This window comes from Carcharhinus amblyrhynchos, chromosome 32 (genome assembly GCF_965287045.1).
Source record: "Carcharhinus amblyrhynchos chromosome 32, sCarAmb.v2.hapA, whole genome shotgun sequence".
In the NCBI taxonomy this organism is placed as follows: Eukaryota; Metazoa; Chordata; class Chondrichthyes; order Carcharhiniformes; family Carcharhinidae; genus Carcharhinus; species Carcharhinus amblyrhynchos.
The window spans coordinates 20427806-20449513 of NC_137355.1; the positions used below are offsets into that span (position 1 = coordinate 20427806).

Consider the following 21708-nt stretch of genomic DNA (forward strand, 5'->3'; position numbering starts at 1 on the left):
TATTGCAAGATTGTAATATGTAGCAACATTTAAGCAGCATCTGGATGATCACTTCACAAAGACACAGTAAGCTATGATCCAAGTGCTGGTAAATGGATTAGTATCGATTGGTATTTGACGGATGGTACAGACATGGTGGGTTGAAGGGCCTGTTTCTGGACCTTATGACCCTAAATTTAGAGTCTCAACACTCAGACCATTGCATTTCTCCACTTGAGGCTGCTGTCTCTTCAGATGCCAAGGCCTTAATCTCTGGAATTCGCTTCCTAAACTTTGCTACAACACTCTCCTCCTTAAAACATTTCCCTTTTACCAAGCTTTGCGCCATCTGCCCCAAGAACTTCTAGAACATAGAACAGTACAGCACAGTACAGGCCCTTCGGCCCTCGAAGTTGTGCCAGGCTTTGTCCGAAGCTAAGATCAAGCTATCCCACTCCCGATCATTCTGGCGTGCTCCATATACCTATCCAATAACCACTTTCAAGTTCCTAAAGTGTCCGATTCCCCTATCACAGCAGCCAGTCCTTACCTCGGACATCCTTCCTATATCTCCCACTATGAACCTTATAGTTATGACCCCTAGTAACAGCTACATCCATCTAAGGAAATAGTCTCTGAACGTCCATTCTATTTATCTCACTCATCATTTTATAAACCTCTCATCTTCGTCCGCTCTGAAGATAAAAGCACTAGCTCCCTCAACCTTTCCTCATAAGACCTACCCTTTAAACCAGGCAGCATCCTGGTAAATCTCCTCTGCACTGTCTCCAATCTTCCATATCTTTCTTATAGTGAACTTCTAACTTGACTCATTGTCACATTCTATTTATAAAACTCCCAAAAACCATCTTGGGATGTTTGATTACATTAATAGCAATATATAGATGCAAGTTACTGCTGAAGACAACTTGGTTTCTGCAAAGTTAGTTGATGTTAATCAGGAAAGCAATGACGATGTTTCAAGTGTCTTCAGTGTCGTTAAGACAAATCTTCATAGTAAACTTCCAATGTTCTAACCCAAACATTTTCCAAACACTTATTATTACAATCCACTTAACATACCATTATTTTAGAAAACACCAACTTGTCTTAAATTTTATGGCACATGCAAGTCAACTTTTTCCCTTCTTCACACAATCAGCAACTGTTGCAGTACAGGACACATTGTTCCAACTGCCTTTTCTTTGTTTTTATTCTAATTCAATCAAGTCCAATTCAGAGTCTCAACAAGTTGAGACATTTCCGATCCAAGCTGACAAGACAAAGCTCCCATCTCCTGTCTTGGGCTTGATCTATATGATGCAAGCTGATTGGAGCAGGCATAGCTCCTCCTCCAAGGCTTGATCTCATTTGCATCTTAGCCAAAAGACCAAGATGCTGCTTTTAAAAATTGCTTCAAATGAAGCTGAAATGTAACCAAATGACTTCAACCAAGCACAGCATGTCAATACTACACTTGATCTTAGTCAAAAAGCCAAGAAGCGATTCTTAGATTACAGCAAGGGTGGTGAACTAAGTTTATGTATTAGTGCCATGTGTAAAGTTACAATAACAGTGCAATGAAATTACTGTGAAAATCCGAGTCATCACAGTACAGCGTCTGTTCAGGTACACAGTTTAGCACAGTCCATGCACCGAAGCAGCACATCTTTGGACTGTGGGAGAAAACCGCAGTACCTGGAAGAAACCCATGCAGACATGGGGAGAGTGTGCAAACTTCAGCGACCCAAGCTGGGAACTGAACTTGGCTCCCTGGCATTTTGAGGCAGCACTAACCACTGTGCCACCCAAAGGGAGCCAACTGACTCCCATTCAATTCTCACTTGCGTCCAAAGCCATCCCAGACTGTTACCCTCCAAAGATTAAAACATGTGGGACAATTGGAAGTACTGTTCCAAACTATCAACATCCCCCAAACTTAAATAATTTGGGATAATTTAACAATAGATTTGAAATTGAACTTGGGAACCCAAAATGTGTGGTTTTGTGCCCATGATAATTAGGTTCATTAAGGAGTTGGACATCTTTTTCTAGTATGTAGCATTTTCACATGTATGACAAGTCAATTAACTCATAGCAGTTAGGCATAAGCTAAAGGGCATAAAACAGGCAGGTGCCTGCATAGAACAAGCAGAACTTCTGGATACTTAATTATTTTCCTATTAAATCAGTTTATGAGTCGGAAAGTAAACCAGACCAAAATAAACACACAAATGAAGGTACATTTCATTATATTCAATTAGCTGTTTCAGATTTATGCCGGCAGGCTTCTTTTGATGCTCAAGTCAGTAAATATGCTGTACCAGAACCACACAGGTTAATAGGTTTCAGGTTAAATTCCAAGATTGAGGTGGGGATGTACTGCTATATCTTTGGGTTGCAAGGCAAAAAACCCGAAGATCAGTTATAATTCCTGCTTCTGTTAATCCAATGATCCTTCTAGAAAAGTAAAAGTGCATATATTGGATAGGAGTCAAATTTGGAAATTACCTGTTTGGCGGTAAATTAGTTTGCTGTCACTTGTACTAGGCAGGAATCTGGATAACAAGGCCTCTTCCAATTGTGCCAGTTATAACAGATTGCCTTTCAGCATCTTAACTTATGCATATCCAGTAAAATCTCTGAAAACTGCATTTCTGCTCAAGAAAAAAGTTTTGTTTGTGCGCTATACAGTCAAAACACACCAGAGTATATAAAGGAGAAGGAAAGGAGAGGGTGCACAATACAGTTGGTTTTGATTTGTCACATGTATTGGGACACAGCAAGAAGTATTGTTTCTTGCATATCATACAGGCAAAGCACACCATTCATAGACTACATTGGGGAGAAGGAGAAGACAAAATACACAATATAGTTACACTTATAGCTAGTGTGTAGAGAAAGTTCAGCTTGATGTAGGGTAGGTCCAATCACAAGTGTGATGGCAGCAGGGAAGAAGCTATTGAATCAGTTGGTACGTGACCTCAGGTTTTTATATTTGTCTGACAGAAGAGGGTGGAAGTGAATGTTCGGGATGCATAGGGTCCTTGATTATGTTGGCTGCTTTCCCGAGCAGTACAGTGGCAAAGTGGCTAGCACTGCTGCCTCAATGCCAGGGATCCAGGTTTGATTACCAACTTGGGTCACTGTCTCTGCAGAGTCTGCGCATTCTCCTTGTGCCTGCGTGGGTTTCCTCCAGATGCTCTAGTTTCCTCCCACAGTCCCAAAGATGTGCTGGTTAGGTGCATTGGCCATGCTAAATTCTCCCTCAGTGTACCCAAACAGGTACCAGGTTGTGGTGGCTAGGGGATTTTCATTTGTGTGTTAATGTGAGCCTACTTGTGACACCAATAGACTTTAAAATTACATGCAAAGTTAACAAAATAGTAAAATAAATGAGGTGCCTAAATATAATAGAGCTTTAGCAAAGAACTCACCAACTTACCTGACTGTTCAGTGTATCAAAGCTAATAAAGAATTGCCCTTGAGTGAGAAACCAGAAGATAGCTATCTTGCATGGAACTATACCCCAGCAGGACTGTATCCTAAGGGAACACACATTGTGGGGGAGTGGGTGCAGACACCAGGAACTGCTAAGACTGAAAATATGAATAAAATCAGATAATTTAGTTAATTTGCTCACAAGCTCCCCTTTACTACCAGAAGTGGATCAAGGGGTAAGTCAACGCTGCCAACTAAATATTTCAGTTTTATCTTGTTCCAAGTGATCAGATTGAGAGGAGCAACAGTTGCGTGTGGGTGTAAATGATTCATGACAATATCAAAAACATGGTCCTGTGACTGTCTGCAGATTACTCTAATTCATCTTTGAAATGACTGAACAATTACTCAATCCAGAACTGATTTTTTTTTAAAACAACCTCACAGCACTTAGTGTTTGCACTGAACTCTAAACCAACCTTAAACATAATAAGATTGGCCAAATAGAAACTGAAATATCCCCTTTTCTACAAGGGTGAAGGTCACGGAATAACTTTCTTCTAACTGGTGCTAAGATACAATTTTCAGGAATTAGTTTGACAGGACACAAACATGACAGAATTTTATCTCCTTACACTCAGCTCAATTTGTGGGCAAAAATCTGGAAGCTGAATATTAAATTAGAACACTTTTCATAAAAAAGTTTATAAGTTTATTTATTAGTCACAAGGCTTACACTAACACTGCAACGAAGTTGCTGTGAAATTCCCTTAGTTGCCACAGTCCGGCGCCTGTTTGGGTCAACGCACCTAACCAGCGCACCTTTGGACTGAGGGAGGAAACCACAGCACCCAGAGAAAACTCACGCAGACACAGGGAGAACGTGCAAACTCCACACAGATTGTGACCAAGCTGGGAATAAAACCCAGGTCCCTAGTGCTGTGAGGCAGCAGTGCTAACCACTGTCACCCCTGTTGAGAATAGGCATGCAACAGATGTGATGTAGTGATGGATAGGAGCACCATCTGTGCAAGAATGTATCGATGTCAATGTTAGTTAGGTCAAATATACAAAGCTCTGTTTTATTCCCCCTCAGAAAAAAAGGACAGAAATCAGGTCACAATTTTCACAAGATGAAAGGCATTTTCTCTACCTTTGGTCATCCAAATGGATCACAAATTTCTAGCTTCCAGAATTTTCTTGTTTTATAAAACAGTCCAGGCTTTCCTCCCCACTCCTCTCTCTTCCCCCACACTGTATTCACTTCCTGAAGTTCTTTCCATATAAAGATGTTTTCCTGACATCAGGCCTAAATTTTAAATTTGAATATCTGACCCCTGACCAACTCACCATTGGATTTAAAATATTCCAAACATACCTTCCCCATTCTGTTTCACTATCTGGTATGCCTCTAAGACTGTGTCTCTTCTGTAGTATGAATATCTCCAAGTTACCTCATTTTCCCTTATGTCACACACCTAACACAGAAATCAGCTTTGTGGATCATCTCTGCACTGTCTCCAGCACTCGTGTCTGATGAGAGGAGTATTTTTCTCCAATTCCTCTTCTCAGAATAGTCAGGGGCACAGTTATTGATTTTTTTTTAAAAGACCAAATTGGATAGATTTGAGACTGACAAAGGGAGTCAAAGGGTATGGGGGGGGTATGTAGTAAACTAGAAACCACAATCAGATCATCCACCATTACCAATCATATCAAATGATGCAGCAGGCTAAAGGGGCTGATGACTTACTCTGCTCCTAACTCATATGCCTGTATGCTCATCTCTTGTGCCATGTTCAAGCCAGATGGTATTCTTCGAATCAAAAACCCTACAGTACAGAAAGAGGCCATTCGACCCATTGAGTCTGCACCCAGTCCCTATCCCCATATTCCTCCATATTTACACACTAATCCTTTTAGCCTACTCATCTCAGGACACTAAGGGCAATTTTAGCATGGCCAATCAACCTAACCTGTATATATTTGGACTGTGGGAGGAAATCAGAGCACCTGGAGGAAACCCACGCTGACACGAGAAGAATGTGCAAACTCCACACAGACAGTGACCCAAGCTGGGAATCAAACCCAGGTCCCTGGAGCTGTGAAGCAGCAGTGCTAACCACTGTGCTACCGTACCGCCCTGTATTCAGGTCAGGGCAATTGACCGTTATTAATCAAAAACAGATTTGCAAGCCAAATTAACAATATTGGACTGGTTTGATGTCATGCAATATCAGCTTTAAATAAAGCACAAGCATATAGAAGCCTTTGCATACATTTGCAAGTATGATCAGGGCTACCTGATGCCAGTGATCACTCCTTATAAACTCATTTTTGAATCACAAATTCAGAGAAACAAAAAATGTTTTAAATTGAAAGCAATAGTTATACTGCAACTTTAATACAGTAAAATAGTCAAAGAAATGTCATAGGAGCAAGATCAAATTAACAATCTAACAGAGTCCCAGAGTGAAAATCAGAGGTGACCAAAAGATTGGACAAAAAGGGTAGACTTTCAAAGTGTCCTAAAAATGCAAGCTTAGGGAGGCAACTGCAGAGCTTGGGGCTTAAGCATCTGAAGTTACAGTAGTAATGGTGAAGGAGTCAAAAACCAAGGACGTGCAAGCGATCAGAACTGGAACAGTACCGGGATCAGAGTCACCAGACAGGAGGAAATTACCGAGACAGGAGGGAGCTGTAACTATGGATGAGAATTTTAAAATTGAGGCAATGCCAGACCAGAAATCAATAAACTATATCCAAATAAATTTTAAACAAATGCAATCACAAGCAATTGCCTGGTTAAGGGATGAGCAACAAATCCCAGCACCAAATGTCATCACCTGAAACTCTCATCTGGATGGCCTCATTCTTCTCCCACTCACTGCTCTGACTTCAGCCCTTTCCACAACAATTACTGCTTTTACTCAGTTCCCCAATTCAAGTCAGATTTCATTTCACAAACTCCATTTTTTTTTACAGCAAAGCTTCATTTAGCTCTGCAGTTTTAGCATATGATTTTATAAAGATGTGTGCAACGTTGCAGACTTAAGTATCTAATGTGAAGTTTTGAAAAAATTCCAACATTTAGCAACAATCAAAATGCTAACAGACAATTTAGTTTAAATGTTAAGTGCTGCATGGGCTATTTTTACATTGTAGGACTTTTAGAAGAGTTTTAACACCGCAATTCGAAATGCCGTCACTAGGAGATGCTGAATTTTATAAATAGATTTTAAAATCTGGAAGCTTTTTTGACAACACATTGGATTTTAATTAACAGCAATTATGCAGTTGCATTAAATGCCTAGAGCTGCTAAACTTAGGCTGGATAGAAAAACTTGTATTCCTATAGATACTCATATTTTCCTTAAATCAATGACTGTCAGGAATTTGTGAGAAATTTAATACATTAAGAGCAAGAGAGGCAAATTCCAAACTGGCTGAGGGGTTATGTTGTTTGCTTTGGAGTAGCATGTAATCAATCATTGTGCATTATTGACTCATTGCAATTATTTGATGTAAAAAAAGTGCAGCACTACAAATTGAAGGCTTTCATCCCAAACTGGATGTGTCTAATACTGGAATCTAAAATTCCATTTTAGGGCTTTTCCTCAGATTCCACAGTCTCTATTCACCATTAAAACTGACCCAACTATCTATTTAGAAAATAAAAGTTGTGAAAAAGGGACACTTTGCTACATCTCGGTGGTAGAACTTCTGCCTCCAAACAAACTTCAAGCCAGATATGCGATATAAAGGAAATATTGCAATGTCACATGCTCCTCATTCAGACAAAACATCAACCAGTTAGGGTTTTTAAAAAGGGGGCAGCATGGACAAGATAGGCCGAAGGGCCCATTTCCACGCTGTAAATCTCCATAACTCTAAATGGAGACCTATTAATCTGGCCAGACGGACATAAAAGATTGAGACTTATAAAAGATCATGGAAATTCTGAGTGGGGGTGTTTTCCAAAATTAGTGGATAGGTTAATAAATCATTTAACTGATTTGTTACTTATAGAACTTTATCATTTACAAATTAATTGCTGCGCTTGTCTACCGAAGGACAGTAACTATTTGACCGTAATACTACAGCACTTGTGAATAATAAGCATAGTTTAAATGCAAATCCTTTATGAATAATAATAAATATCTGTAGATTTCTTCAATCCATTCTAACTTTAAATGGCAGGGTGACGGAAGAGGAGTCCCACTTGTAGAAAATTAAAGCATTTGACATGAACTGAAAGCAAATGAGAATTCAAAATCAGAGGTTTACAGTATGCAACAGCCCCTTCAGCCCAACTTGTTCATGCTGCTTTTTTCCTTTAAAACCTCGGAGCTAGTCCCAATTACTCACATTTGGCCCATATCCCTCTATCCCCATTTTACCCACATTTGTCTAAATGCTTTTTGAAAGACAAAATTGTACCCGCCTACTACCACCTCTGGCAGCTTGTTCCAGACACTCAATGTCAAAAAAATTGCCCCTCTGGACACACTCACCCTAAACCTATGCCCTCCAGTTTTAGATTCCCCTAATTCATCCTGCGTAACAAATACTCAGAACAAACAGCATTTGCAGGACTCAAATTTTCTGGCACTCCTTTATGACCCAAAATGTGTTCATTAACACATTTAACAGAGCAAAAAGAAATATGCCATGTTAGCCACAATATTGCAATTGTGGGGTACAAAAGCACATCAGTACGTCACATACTTTGGTCATGTTTATAGGTAGGATCTAGGCTCATAATTCAAGCTTTGATTTTGTTTGATACTGCACTGAACCACCTGCCTTACTAACATAGCTAGCTACCAATAGAGTTTGGCCACATTTTCATAATAAATCCACATTGAGTTTTAAATGAAAATCCAAAAAAACCACTATAGTGAAATTAAAAAATTCCATGAGCTCCACGAGATTGCAAATTCACATGCACTTTATTCTGCCCCCATTATGAAATTTCTTCCAGCTGTGAGCCTACATTTAATGAATCAATTCAGCAATCCAGTTTACAAAAGGCTCCAAAAAAATCAGCATCTAGCTGGCAAATTAAACAATGACCAATAGCAACCAGGGCTGCTGAATTCAGTATAGCTTACTCCAATTAATTTACCAGTTAGTAAATTTGAAGTATCACTCAAGCATTTATAATTATAAGACAGTCATGTAAAAATTGGGATTAACACGTTCTATTGCAAATGGAAAGCATTTGTAAATTAATTGAAAGGAAGATAAGCTAGTGTTGAAAAATAGATCCCTCTACTTAGTGCAGGCAGGCACTAACTGGATGCCCCCCAAAAAAATCAAAGTGGCATGGCAAGATACAAGCAAAAACTCTTCATCCAAATATCCCTCAACCTCAACTGAAGCATGATACTCCCCATGGCATCAGTATTTTCCACATCAGCTATTTTGTGGTCTCTGATGACATTTGCCAAATTAGTGATGCTTCTGTTTCATTGATCCTCGCCCTCAAATTGGGTTGAAGATTAAAATTTGGAGCTCTAAATAATGGCATTATTTTCCCTATTCCATGAAAGTTGTTACTTCACTTCATTTTCCTCCCAGGTTCAAGTTGTTTTAATGTGCAGCAGCAATCAGCAACAGAGCTAAACCAAAGGATTCAATATCAGTCGGATGTCAAATGTTTCTTAAACGCACTTTGCAAAGTCTTCTTCACCACTCTGATTTGCATAAGATACTGTTATTGTGGTCTTTGCTTATCACTATCAGGCTACTACAGCTGCACTGTTTATTCAGAATATTTTATACAGCACTCAGAGGAAAAATATTCACTCAATATTTAGGTGCTTGCAACTGGGCATTCAATACAACTACACAGTAAAGCTATATAAGAAATCACCACTCAGAATCCATCAAGTACAGGAGGCCATTCAGTCCATTGAGCCTGTACCGACCACAATCCCACCCAGGCCCTATTCCTGTAACCCCATGTGTTTACCCTGCTAATCCTCCTGAAACTAGGATCAATTTAGCATGGCCAATCAACTGAACCCACACATCTTTGGAATTGCTTTCCACCTGACCAGAATACAGCTTTTATTAATCCCCAAGCTATTCTAATACTAACATTAAACAGCACTCTCCACTAGCATACACTAACTCATTCTTATCCAAGGCCTCAGATCTTAATTATTAATCTTTCATTGTTTCACATGCTTTTAACAATCAAGATCATCATCACCAAGCTAGCTTCTCAGCATCTCTTTGCTACTCTTTCAATCTGTATTGATCTTTTCTATGGGAATCAGCTCTTCATTTAATAAAAACACTGCCCAGGCGGAAGTCTTAAAAAAAGCACCAGATGTCAAATGACTGGCTGAATCATAATTCTGCTTTTCAATGCAAGAAATCAGAAGACCAAGAAGGGATGTCCCCACCTAATTCATTACACCACACTACCCACCCACTTCAACTCTCCCCTATTTTTGGCCCACCGTTCAGGCCCCTGACAAATTTAGTCTCCCTTCCTCAACCATAAAACTTATATTCATGCCCTCCTGAATCAGAAATCTAACATTTTTGTGAAAGTGCATCCAGCAGAAGCAGTCATTCCACTGACTGACTCTCGTAAAGAAATTACATGTGATCAGTTAATTTGGCTTCCTCAATTTGTGTTCTGACTGGAACATTTCTGACACCAATTTGAGGATGTTGAAAACCATCATCTTCTGCACTTACCTGTCAGTTCCCCTGTAGCATCTCTCCACACCTACATATTTCCAAGATGTTCTAAACTTTTGAAACATGCTAATATAAAGCTAAGTTCTTTCTTTAACATCCCAATAGTAGTACCCCGGTGTTATTTGAACACAATCCATTCTTAAAGCAGAAGCAAATTAATTTCCATCTGTTAAGTTTGCCTTGGAGTTCAATGCACATGCCACGAAGGTACAAAGTTCAGATTCTGGACTTCTGATCTCAGGTTTGCTAGTGCATGGCTCGGCAATTAGTGTCTGGGAGGAAGTTATAGAGTCAGAGGTTTACAGCATGGAAACAGGCCCTTCAGCCCAACTTGTCCACGCCACCCCTAAGCTAGTCCCAATTGCCTGCATTCAGCCCATATTCTTCTAAACCCATTTTACCCACGTAACTGTAAACATCAGCTGGGATTCCAGCTCACGTTCACTACCTAGTTAGCGCAGAAGGAAGCGTACAATACTGACATTGAGCAACAATAATTTATATTCACATAACACTTCCAATGCGATGAGGCGCCCAAAGGGGCAATATAAAACCAAGTGTGACATTGAGTCTCGCTGAGGTATAGGTCAGATGACCAAAATGGTTGGTTTCGAGGAATATTCTAAAGGAGGAGAAAGGGGAATTAAGGTGGAGAAGTTTAGTGAGGGAACTCCTGAATTTTGGGGCCTAGGTATCTAAAGGCACAGTCACCAAAAGTGAAACTTGGAAAGTATAAGAGGTCAGAATTACAGGTGCACAGATATCTCAGAGGCATGGTAGTCATATCTCTTACAGGCCAAAGTTTTTAATAGGGAGAAGCTGCAAAAGCTGAGGTTCACTATTCCAAATATGAGAATTGCACTTCATTTCTGCGTAATGAAACTGGAAAGGCAGCGCATGGGGAGTATTTCAGCAGACTACTGGGAGGCAGAGACAGTAATATTTCTAAAAAATTTATTAGTGTCACAAGTAAGGCTTACATTAACCCTGCAACAAAGTTACTATGAAAATCCCCCTGTCGCCACACTCCAGCACCTGTTCGCATACACAGAATCTAGCATGGCCAATGCACCCAACTAGCACTTCTTTCAGACTGTGGGAGGAAACTGGAGCACCTGGAGGAAACCCATGCAGACACAGGAAGAATGTGCAGACTCCACACAGACAGTGACCCCAGCCGAGAATCAAATCCAGGTTCTGGCACTTAGGCAGCAGTGCTAACCATTGTGCCACCCCACGGTTGTATTGCCACTGGAGTTGTAATCCAGAGACACAGGGCAATCTGGGATCAAATCCCACCTTTGCAGATGATGCAACAGGAATCCAATAAAACTAATTTTAATGGACATGAAACCATTGTCAATTGTAAAAATCCATCTGGTTCACTGATACCATTTAGGGCAGCCATCCTTACCTGGTCTTACATGTGCCACCAAATCCTCAGTAAGGTGTTTGACTCAAATGCCCTCTGAAATGGACCAGCAAGCCACTAAGTTCAAGAGCTACTAGGGATGGGACACTAAGTACAGGAAGGATGTAAATAAGGTTGAAAGAGTGCAGGGAAGGTTCACAATGTTGTTGCCGGGACTTGAGAAACTGAATTAGAGAGATTGAATAGATTAGGACTTCATTCCCTGGAACGTCGAAGAATGAGGGGAGATTTGATAGAGATGTTTTTAGATTTTGATGGGTATCGATAGACTGAATGCAAGCAGGCTTTTTCCACTGAGGCTAGGGGAGAAAAAAAAACCAGAGGGCAAGGGTTAAGGGTGAAAGGAGAAAAGTTTAAGGGAATATTAGGCGGGGGCTTCTTCATGCAGAGAGTGTTGGGAGTGTGGAATGAGCTGCCAGATAGTGGTAAATGCGGGGTCACTTAACATTTAAGAAAAACTTGGATGGGTTCATGAATGAGGGGGGTGTGGAAGGATATGGTCCAAGTACAGGTCAGTGGGACTAGGCAAAAAATGGTTCGGCTCAGACAAGGGCCGAAAGGCCTGTTTGAGCTGTAAATTTTCTATGGTTCAGTCAGTGACACCCATATTCCATGAATAAATAATGGCTTAATTGTAAGGACATTTTGCATCAGTGACAAGAAAAGATGGAATCTAAAGGATTAATTGGTACATATTAATTTCCAGTGCAGATCAATTTACTTCAGCAATTGCTGCATTCATATCATGAGTAATATGGACACCATGCCAAGGACTCACGACATGAGCTCTGACAGTTGGGCTGGAGCTCCCCTCATCCTGTGCCCTTTTCGACATGGGACATTCCAAAATATAATTTCCTACATTCCATGATTGAAAATTCCCATGGAGTTGCAGGGAGTGGTGAGAATATTTATAGGGTAGAAAGAATGCTATCTCAAGTTCTCAGCTTTCCATATACCCTAGACATTCTATAAAAATGTACTTAATGAAACAGTGCTGAATTTTATTGTCAATGACAAATTTCCTCCAATTTTCTTTGTACATGTGGAAATGCAACTAACTAAACTTCCAGCCATGTCTGCATTAGGAACCATGGGGCATGAACTAAGACTTGAAATATACAGCTGTTCTATTGTCCAACATAAACTGATCTTTAAAAAGACCTGCATTATAATGCATTTTAAACAATACCTATATATCAATAAATTGCTCACATATCTCTGAACTCAGCCGATAGCGCACAGATTTGTGATCATGTCAAATCTAATTCAGCGTCAAGTGTATTTAAGAATTGAATAAATTTTGCTTGATCTGAATAACAGTTATCTCCATGCACCAGGACTTTGCAGAGAATAATGACATTACAATTTGTTTATTCTGTCCACTGATTTTAATTAGCTACATGTTAATTGTAATGAAGAAAATAAGCCCTAAAATTGGCTCAATTATTTCCCTTTTAGGACCTGTGCATCATCTTTGTTACCAACTCTCAAATGCTATTCCCAAAAATGAAAGATTCCTTAAAACACTCACTTGACCTTTCAACGATAAAATCCACCAAATAATAAAATCCAACTGGCCTCATCTAACCAGTTTTAACTATTATGTATATACCTGACCTTCATTGCCATGTGTGCCTTGATTTCTTCAAATGTGAAATAAAAAAATTATTTTCTCCACAAAGCACAATACCCATGAATATCCAGTTTATTTTTCACTGGGGTGACACACAAAGCCTAGAATTAGTATCTTAGTAATTTGGATTGCAGATGCAAGAGACCAATCATGCCACTGGTAAACTGTGCCACAAGGAAAATTAAGTGGACTGTCACTTTAAGTGAAAAATTAGAGTTGAAACCAAAGATTGATTCTGGATAAGCATGCACTTGTATTTTTTTAATGAATTACAGAATTGAGCAAGTCACTGGCCATGATGATTCTTTAACAAACTTCAAAAAAGTCACTAACCTTTCGTGTGCATGTTTTTTGGAAGAAAAATTGTTTAAACAATTGGTGGTGCAGGAAGTGAACATTTTGTTCAGTCACTAGCCCTGACCATGAGAACTGAATTTCTGTACAGATAACTAGTTTAGCATTACAAAGATAGATTTTAATTTGCTCAATCGACTGCTTGTTTTTCAGTGAAGCACCTTATCTCAGATTCCATTACCCCAAGCCCTACACCTAATTTTACTCAAGTTTCCAAAACTGCACACATCACTTACCTACACTTAACTGATACGTCAAGGGGGTAGATGCGGATCTTTTGATTTCAGTGTTACAGCATGGTTTTGTCACCCCACAAGCATTGAAAGGCCAATCTTGTCAACTGATCTCCAGACAGTGGGTGAAGGTTTGTTGGCATGGAGGACAGCAAATTTCACCCACTCGCTTGTTCATTTAGAAAATAAAGTAACCTGTGTGGTGGTTTCTTAAGTTAAAAGCAGTCAAATTCAGGAAGTACTCTGATGTGCAGTAACACCCAAGAGAACAGCCAGCTTAGGCATGATATTAGTCAAGATGAAGGACTCACCTAAAACCCATCTTATAGCTTCTTATAAATCCAATGTATATTTTAAGGATATTTTGCTTTCAGCTCAGTACCCAGATTTATACTGTTTTTATTTATTGGTAAACAACTTGAATTTATCTTTAATATATTCCTGCATCAGGGTGCCTTTTTTGGGCATTGCAACTTATGTTTGTGCGCAAATGAATTCAATTCTCCCAAATAACTATTCTGAAATTGGAAAATCAATGTATTTGTCTTGTACATATTACATGTTGGATTTGCTGCATTAAACTACAGGATTATTTGCATATTCTGGAAGCTAACATCTAGCATGCCCAATATTTGAAGAATTTATCAGCACAGCTGTACAAAAACTGAAAAACAAACTCATTTGAAGTTTTGACCCCAGGCAAAAATCAATACATTAAGCTCTGAAGTTCACGACCTCACCGCAACAAATTCTTCACAACTAATCATTTCAGCCTTTTGGCTAAGATCAAACGTAGTATTGACATGTTATGCTGTGCTTGAAGTCATTACATTTTAGCTTCATTTGAAGCAACTTTTTAAAAGTGGCATCTCACCTTTTGGCTAAGATACAAATAAGATCAAGCCATGGAGGAGGAGCTATGCCTACTCCAATCAGCTTGGATCATGCAGATCAAGTCCAAGACAGGTGGGAGCCCTGTCTTAGCTTGGATCAGGAATGTCTCAACTTATTGAGACTCTGAATCGGACTTGATTTGATTGAATTGGAATAAACACAAAAAACTGGTTTAATCTTTAAAGAAATATTGTTCTGCAGATAACAAGAATCACAGAACCCCCCCCCCTTACAGTGCAGAAAGAGGCCAAGTGGCCCATCTCATCTGCACTGACCACTATCCCATCCAGGTCCTGTCCCTATAACCCCATGCATTTACCCTAGCTAGTTCCCCTGACATTAAGGGACAATTTACCATGGCTAATGCACCTAACCTGCACATCTTTGGACTCTGGGAGAAAACTGGAGCATCTAGAGAAAACCCATGCAGACAGAGAGAATGTGCAAACTCCAAACAGTCACTCAAGCCGCGAAACAAACCATGGCGCTGTGAGGCAGCAGTGCTAATCACTGTGCCGCCATGGAACTGCAGAACAAATGGGATTATGGAAATATGGCAAACAAGGTAATTCAGTATTTGAAAAAAATACAGGCTTATGTTTCATATATGGCGTTGGATACTAACTGCATGTTTCCACCTTTTGAGTTACTGATCTGGTGTGGATTTCTGCAGAGTTCTGATTTGCTCAATCCCATCATTTTAAAAAAGTCAGACAGCTCTCCTCAGTCTTTTCAAAAGCATTGGATTTAGCTCACAGGAGCCAAAGTTTAAAAAAAACTATCCAATTTCCATCAGTGGATTCAAAGTTCACGTCAAAGCCACGTTAAAAAGAAAACAAGTAGCACAAGCATACATTCTGCAAAGCACTGCAGTTCATGTTTACTGTCTCAAGCACCCAGGGTAGGCTGGTGTTGACACATCTTTTAAGTTAACATGCGGGCATGTGGCCATATTGGTTGCACAACAACGCACTCTTCACAAACTAACAGCAAAAACATTGTACAGTTCAAATAGAGATTAGCTTTGGCATCTGAAGTTGCATTTCAATACAACCTCTCTTTCATCCCAAACCCCTCAAGTGCTCTATGTTTTCATGTTTAAATCACCCCCACTTTACTGACCTTAAGTAATAAATTTCTAATTTGTACTGCAAGCATTTCAACTCTGGTATTATTTTCCTCATTGATATTTTTATATGTAAATATTTATGCTACAGTAATAACTATTTTTTATCATTAATGATCTTTCCTAATGCTGCCTTTTTGTCTTGTACTTGGCAGGACAATTCACAATGCAAGGGAAAACAATAAACGCATACTAAGGAAAAACTGTGGATTTGATAGAGGCATTGCCATGGAGAATGTACCAGTTGATGGTGACTGACAGTTAACTGCCAAGCACTTTGACATTTGAACCAGGCAGCTTGAATGATTGGCAGTGCCTTGACCAATGGATGGCAGCAAATTGCTATCCACTCTAGTTCAGCTGGACCAGGTGTAATTTGTGTACATGGGTTCTATCTCCTCAGCTGCAGGGTGAAAAGTGGGTATGGGGGTGTGCGCACATGCTTTTAAAAACACCATATTGATAAAGGTGTCCATCACAATTGCTATCGGGCAAAGTTACTAGAAAGCTGTGATAGTATTTTCAGCTCAAGAAGGGACAGAGACACCTGCAGTATCAATGTAGTCAAGGGGCTTGCCAAAATATGCTTTATACAAAAAACAGCCAGAAAGACATGGGGCTGTTTCTCAGTCAAAGCAGAAGAGGAGGAAAAGAAAATTAGCACATCAAAATTGGTTTTAAAAAACTATTCATAATAGGAAGTAAGAGTTCACTGTCGGGACTATTGAAACAGCAAAGCCATTAATATTGCAATATAGAAATTGAAAACAGATGTAGCATAACATTGGCCAAGACTACTGGGAAAGGGCTGCCAGAAAATGCTTTCCATGGAACCTTGAAACCAGAAATTTGAATCACAACTACAGCAGAAACAGCTGGATGGCTACTGTAACTGAAAGGTATTACAAGAAACTGCTCAAAGAAACAAAAAACACTGCAGATGCTATAAGTCTGAAATAAAAACTGATGCAACTACCCAGCTAGTCTAATAATCTCCAGAGGAGAAACAGTTAATATTTCAGGTCAACCCAGATCTGAAGATCCCTGAACTGAAATATTACACAACTTTTCATAGAATCCTTACAGTGCAGGAGGCTATTTCGCCCATAGAGTCTGCACCAACCACAATCTCACCCAAGCCCTATCCCCATAACCCCACATTTTTATCCTACTAATCCCTTGACACTAAGTGGCAATTCAGCATTGCCAATCAATATAACCAATACATCTTTGGAGTATGGGAGGAAACCCACAGACATGGGGATAACATGCAAACTCCACACAGACAGTGACCCAAGCCAGGAATCAAATCTGGGTCCTTGGTGCTGTGAGGTAGCAGTGCTAACCACTGTGCTTTTTAAACATTAACCATACTGCTAATCAATATACAGAAACTGTACCAACATTTAATCTTAAAAGTTTCAGCTCAACAATTCATTTTAGAAAATATCTTTTAATTTTAGAACTCCGTAACAGGCAAAGATCAGTATCACAGATGAGAAGTTGGAAAGAGGGAAAGAAATGAGGTAAATCAGGCATTATTTTAGCAATCCCAAGTTTGGATTTTTGGAACCCAAGAAAGGGCATCCAAATTTAAGCAGCAGTCCCCGGACATAGTTCTGGTAAACTTAAAACAAAATGCAGATAAGAGATCAATCTTCATCAGAAATGTGTTGTTCAGTTGGGCAATAAGTTCTTCTGCATGAAGATGACCTAAAGATGCGAATCAATAAAAAGGCAATGCAGCTCTGGCTGCCAGGTTTGTGGTGTTCATTGTGGATAATCTGCAGCAATATTCCATTTGTAGTACACCGTTCACATAGTAAAATCTATTAACACCTACATTAAACCAATACTCATTTCCTTTACTAATGTCTTTTTGCTGTTTGTTCCATGACATCTTTAATTTAATCTCCCGTCCTCTAACTGGTCCATGGTCCTCCCCATTTTCAACAACATAAAAAAGCTCACCACATTTCTGCCTTGTTTTGGCTTCAAACAGTAGTCACATCAGACTCAATGTTTCTCTATCTAGATGCTGCCAGACCTGAGTTCTTCCAGTATTTTGTTTTTGCTACAGAACCAATGACGGACATAAGTTGGAACTACATGAAACATTAGACAGAGAACACCATCGACAGAAAAGGGGAAAACAACTTAAAAGGGGATGCATCCTTTGGAAGTGCTAAAACACGATTTACCCACAATAAAATCCATTAATTCAGCAATAAGTACAAAACTTGAATTTATAAAATGTATTTAATGATATTTTGACATAATACGCAAAAGGCTTTCATTAGAACCCATCGATGTGCAAAAACATGCACAATATATGAATTAGCTTCAAATTTCTTTACTTTTCAAACAGGGAAAACGTCCATTACCAATTTGTTGCCAAGTCTGGCCATCCATTCCAGCGCAGGAGTTTTCATTTAAAGCTTGATGCGCATACCCAGGAGTATTACAAAAATACAAATCATCTGTCCCACTCTTCATAATGTACTATATACAGAAAACATTGCTTTGTAGCCTAGTCAGTAATAGGTAGGAGGCAACTGCACAGAAATTGAATACCATAACTTTTGAAAAGACATTGCTCAAATTCCTTCTGCGACCTCCAGTATTCAGTACCCCAAACATGTATTTGGGATTTGGAGGATCACATATAATGTGTAGTATGATGGGTTCTAATAATTTAGCATAAATATCATGCAAGTGACATAGGCAAAACAATGGAATTGCATGGAAATACCATTAAAAAAAGGGTTCCAGCAACTGTCAGATGCATAAACATTTCATTCCACACCCCACAAAGAACTTGCTGGCTTGAACCCATTCATAAAATGTCAAACATTAAAATCTGTATTTAACTATTCCGCTTTTTCTCAGTGTTCCACAGCAGCAATCTCCAAAAACTCACCCAAGTGGCCCACTTTTACCAGAAAGCCTAGCTTGAGCAAAGTTAAGCTACTGGACCATCAGTGTTTCTCTCCAACAAGCTTTTCCATGTGCACATTTACTGAACGACAATCAACAGCGAGAATTCTGATGATCTTCCTCTCCCTAAGGAAGCAGCTCACGTCAATTGCAAAACTCCAATTTCATGATGTGTAATTTATTTTGCATGTATTTTTTTTGACATCCCACTCATGGTTCTGATCAGAGAGCTGCAAACGGTTAGGATTAGGGAAACTCATTTAATATTTATGGCAATCGCCATGTGTTCTTTATGCACACACCACAGGAATTGATAGTGTACCAAAATGATACTGCATTGCCCAAAATCCACTTTAGAAAATGATTGCTGATCAAAACACTTATAAAAATCCTACTTGTGAATTATTGTCTCAATTTTAGTTTCTCATCTTGAAATATTGTTAAAACCTATTTTGCCCTCAGATTTAGTTAGTAACTGCTGAATGTCATGTGATTTCCATAATGGAAATTTGTTCAAGTCCAACTTCAGATTCAACTGTGGTATTCACAATTTCTACTGATTTACTGAAAGGGCTTTAATCGTAAAAGACACAAGGGGATATTGTATTAAGTTTCTAGTTTTGAGATTTCCAAGAGATTAAAGTCAAACTTTAACCTTGAACTGTAAGTAATAGTATGAAATTAGAGAAACAAAAAAGGATAATTTTATTTTATGCTTGCCAAAGTTTATATCAAAAATTTGAGGAACTCATTAATTTCTGTACATCCCCAGCATGTGAAAACAAATAATACTGCAGATATTGTTGAACTGACTGAAAGGTTGACTTTTCCCAAAATAAGCAGAGACCTTTTATCCCCCAAAGCCAAGAACATTTTCATGCAAATAAACGCTTCAGTTTGATTTGAAAGATTGATTGCTTTACTAAAAAGGCATTGTGAAATAGTGGACAATTGGGAATGCAGATGGGGCCAACTGCATTTTTGATTAGTAAATAGAAAAAAAGAGTGCATGATCTCAATACTAATTTACATTGTCTATGCACATTCACATGCATAGGGAAAGCAGCACGCAAGAGTGTTTTGTTTTAATTAAGGCAATTTCTTCCTTGGGTTACCTTTTATTAGCTTGTAAAAATGGTGCATAAAAGTAATGGCTTATCATGGGGACAGCAGTGAATTTGCACCAAGGAGGGAAGAGCTATTGCAATTTGGTATAACCAACCCAGGATCACAGAATCAGACTATCAAACCAATAGCAGCTCCAATGGGCTAAAGTCATGGCTAAGGTAAAGCAGCATCAAGCCCAGCTCTGGATGGAGAGCAGAGGGGCACCTGGTTCATCTAATCATGCAAGCCAACATTGATAACAATCTTCTGAAGTCAAAGTACCACTTGCAGCTGCAGGACAAATACATAGGAACTGCACAAAGATCTGATTTGTTTGATAAATTCATGCCAGAATTCCAAACTTCAGCAAAAGAGAAAGATTGTAAAGTTTTTCACCAAATGCTGATAAATGCTCGTTAAAGTTTGTGTTTCTAAATGCATGAATACCATGGCAAATCAACTTAAAGCACATTTACTTCTATTAAACCAAAATTAGTGCACACAGCTAAATAATCTTGCCATAGTTATACCCATGGTTAGTCAATGATTTCATACCAACAACACTGAAGGAAAATAAACCATTTGCAGCTACTCTATTAATGTAATAGTAACATGGTTAATCTGGCATTTTCATGGACAATTTCAGGCCGCAATCCGGAATCTCAGTGCAAGGACCTCTAGCGTCCCTTGAACTCCAATTACCATAGTAACCAACAATCGCACGCACAGGGTTATTTCTCTTTGTACAAACTGGATAAACATTCCAAGCCCTGAACTCTAGGAACTCAATGTTCCTGCAAGGGTAGGAAATATCCCATCATAAGCACACATACGCAGTTATTTATTTTCCCAGTTACTGCATACACCGGTGGCAATTCATCTAAAAGTTGACTGAACAAAATGAAAATGTCCCACGGCATTTTCCCATGCAAAAACAAAACATTAATTTATAGCATTTCAACTAACCCCTTCAGGAAAAACCAAATGCGAAAACTGGTAACCAAAAAATGGCAAAGTGTTTGGCTATCAAATAACAGACCTATCTCTGAAACGAAGTGATAGTTCATGTAACAGCAGTTCATAGGCAAGCTGCAAGGTTCAGCATTCTGCATTTTATCAAAGTGCTATCAAAAATATTCAGGGATGATTATTCGGTCATGGATTTTCCGATCTCAGTTTTTGTTTAATCCCATTTTTAGTACAAATGAATACAGAATAACAAACAATAAAGCCAGAGGGATTTGGATTTATGGTTTTATGGATATCTAATCTGTCAATCCACAATAAAACTAACAGCATACAAGCGCAATGTCAAGATGGTGTGTTTTATGCCTTTAAAGAAAGTCCAACTGGAATTAACATTTTACATTTCAGGGGGAAATCAAGGGTACTATGGCAGTCCACTTCAATTTTAAGTAGGATCAAACTTAATGGACCCAGTAACTTTTTTCATGCAAATCAATGGCACGTTACTAAAATGACTTGCTTTGTTAGTTTTCCACTGAAGCTTCACAAACTACACAAATCTTCCAGAATCTAAATAATCTGTTGGTTTCATAAATATAAATCTCCAAAGGATAGTGCATCTATGAGCAGCTGTAAGCTGATTTTTTAAACCTGCCCTTTAAGGGGTATAAACCATTCAATTTAAACAAGGAAAATATTGTTTTTTTTAAAAATGGGGGAACGCAACACCATTTTAATTGCAATTAGATTGCAGTATCAAATGTGACAAGTTATTGATGATGGGTTGTAAAGGAGCAGAGGACAAGGAATAGAATGAAAGCAAAGGTTTAAAGAAACAAGTAGAGGAGGGAAAAACAATGAAATAGCATTTAATTAAATGCTC

At 38.9% G+C, this 21708-nt stretch overlaps 1 protein-coding gene and 1 non-coding gene across 2 annotated transcripts in view; both read right to left on the reverse strand.

Annotated features, from left to right (window-relative positions):
• Nucleotides 1-21708, reverse strand: part of furina (furin (paired basic amino acid cleaving enzyme) a) — a 101034-nt gene that overhangs the window by 46237 nt on the left and 33089 nt on the right. The gene's annotated exons all lie outside the window — the stretch shown is intronic.
• On the reverse strand, nt 1288-1486 carry LOC145360838 (U2 spliceosomal RNA). Its single transcript, XR_013889782.1, has one exon. It is a non-coding gene; the product is annotated as a U2 spliceosomal RNA (small nuclear RNA).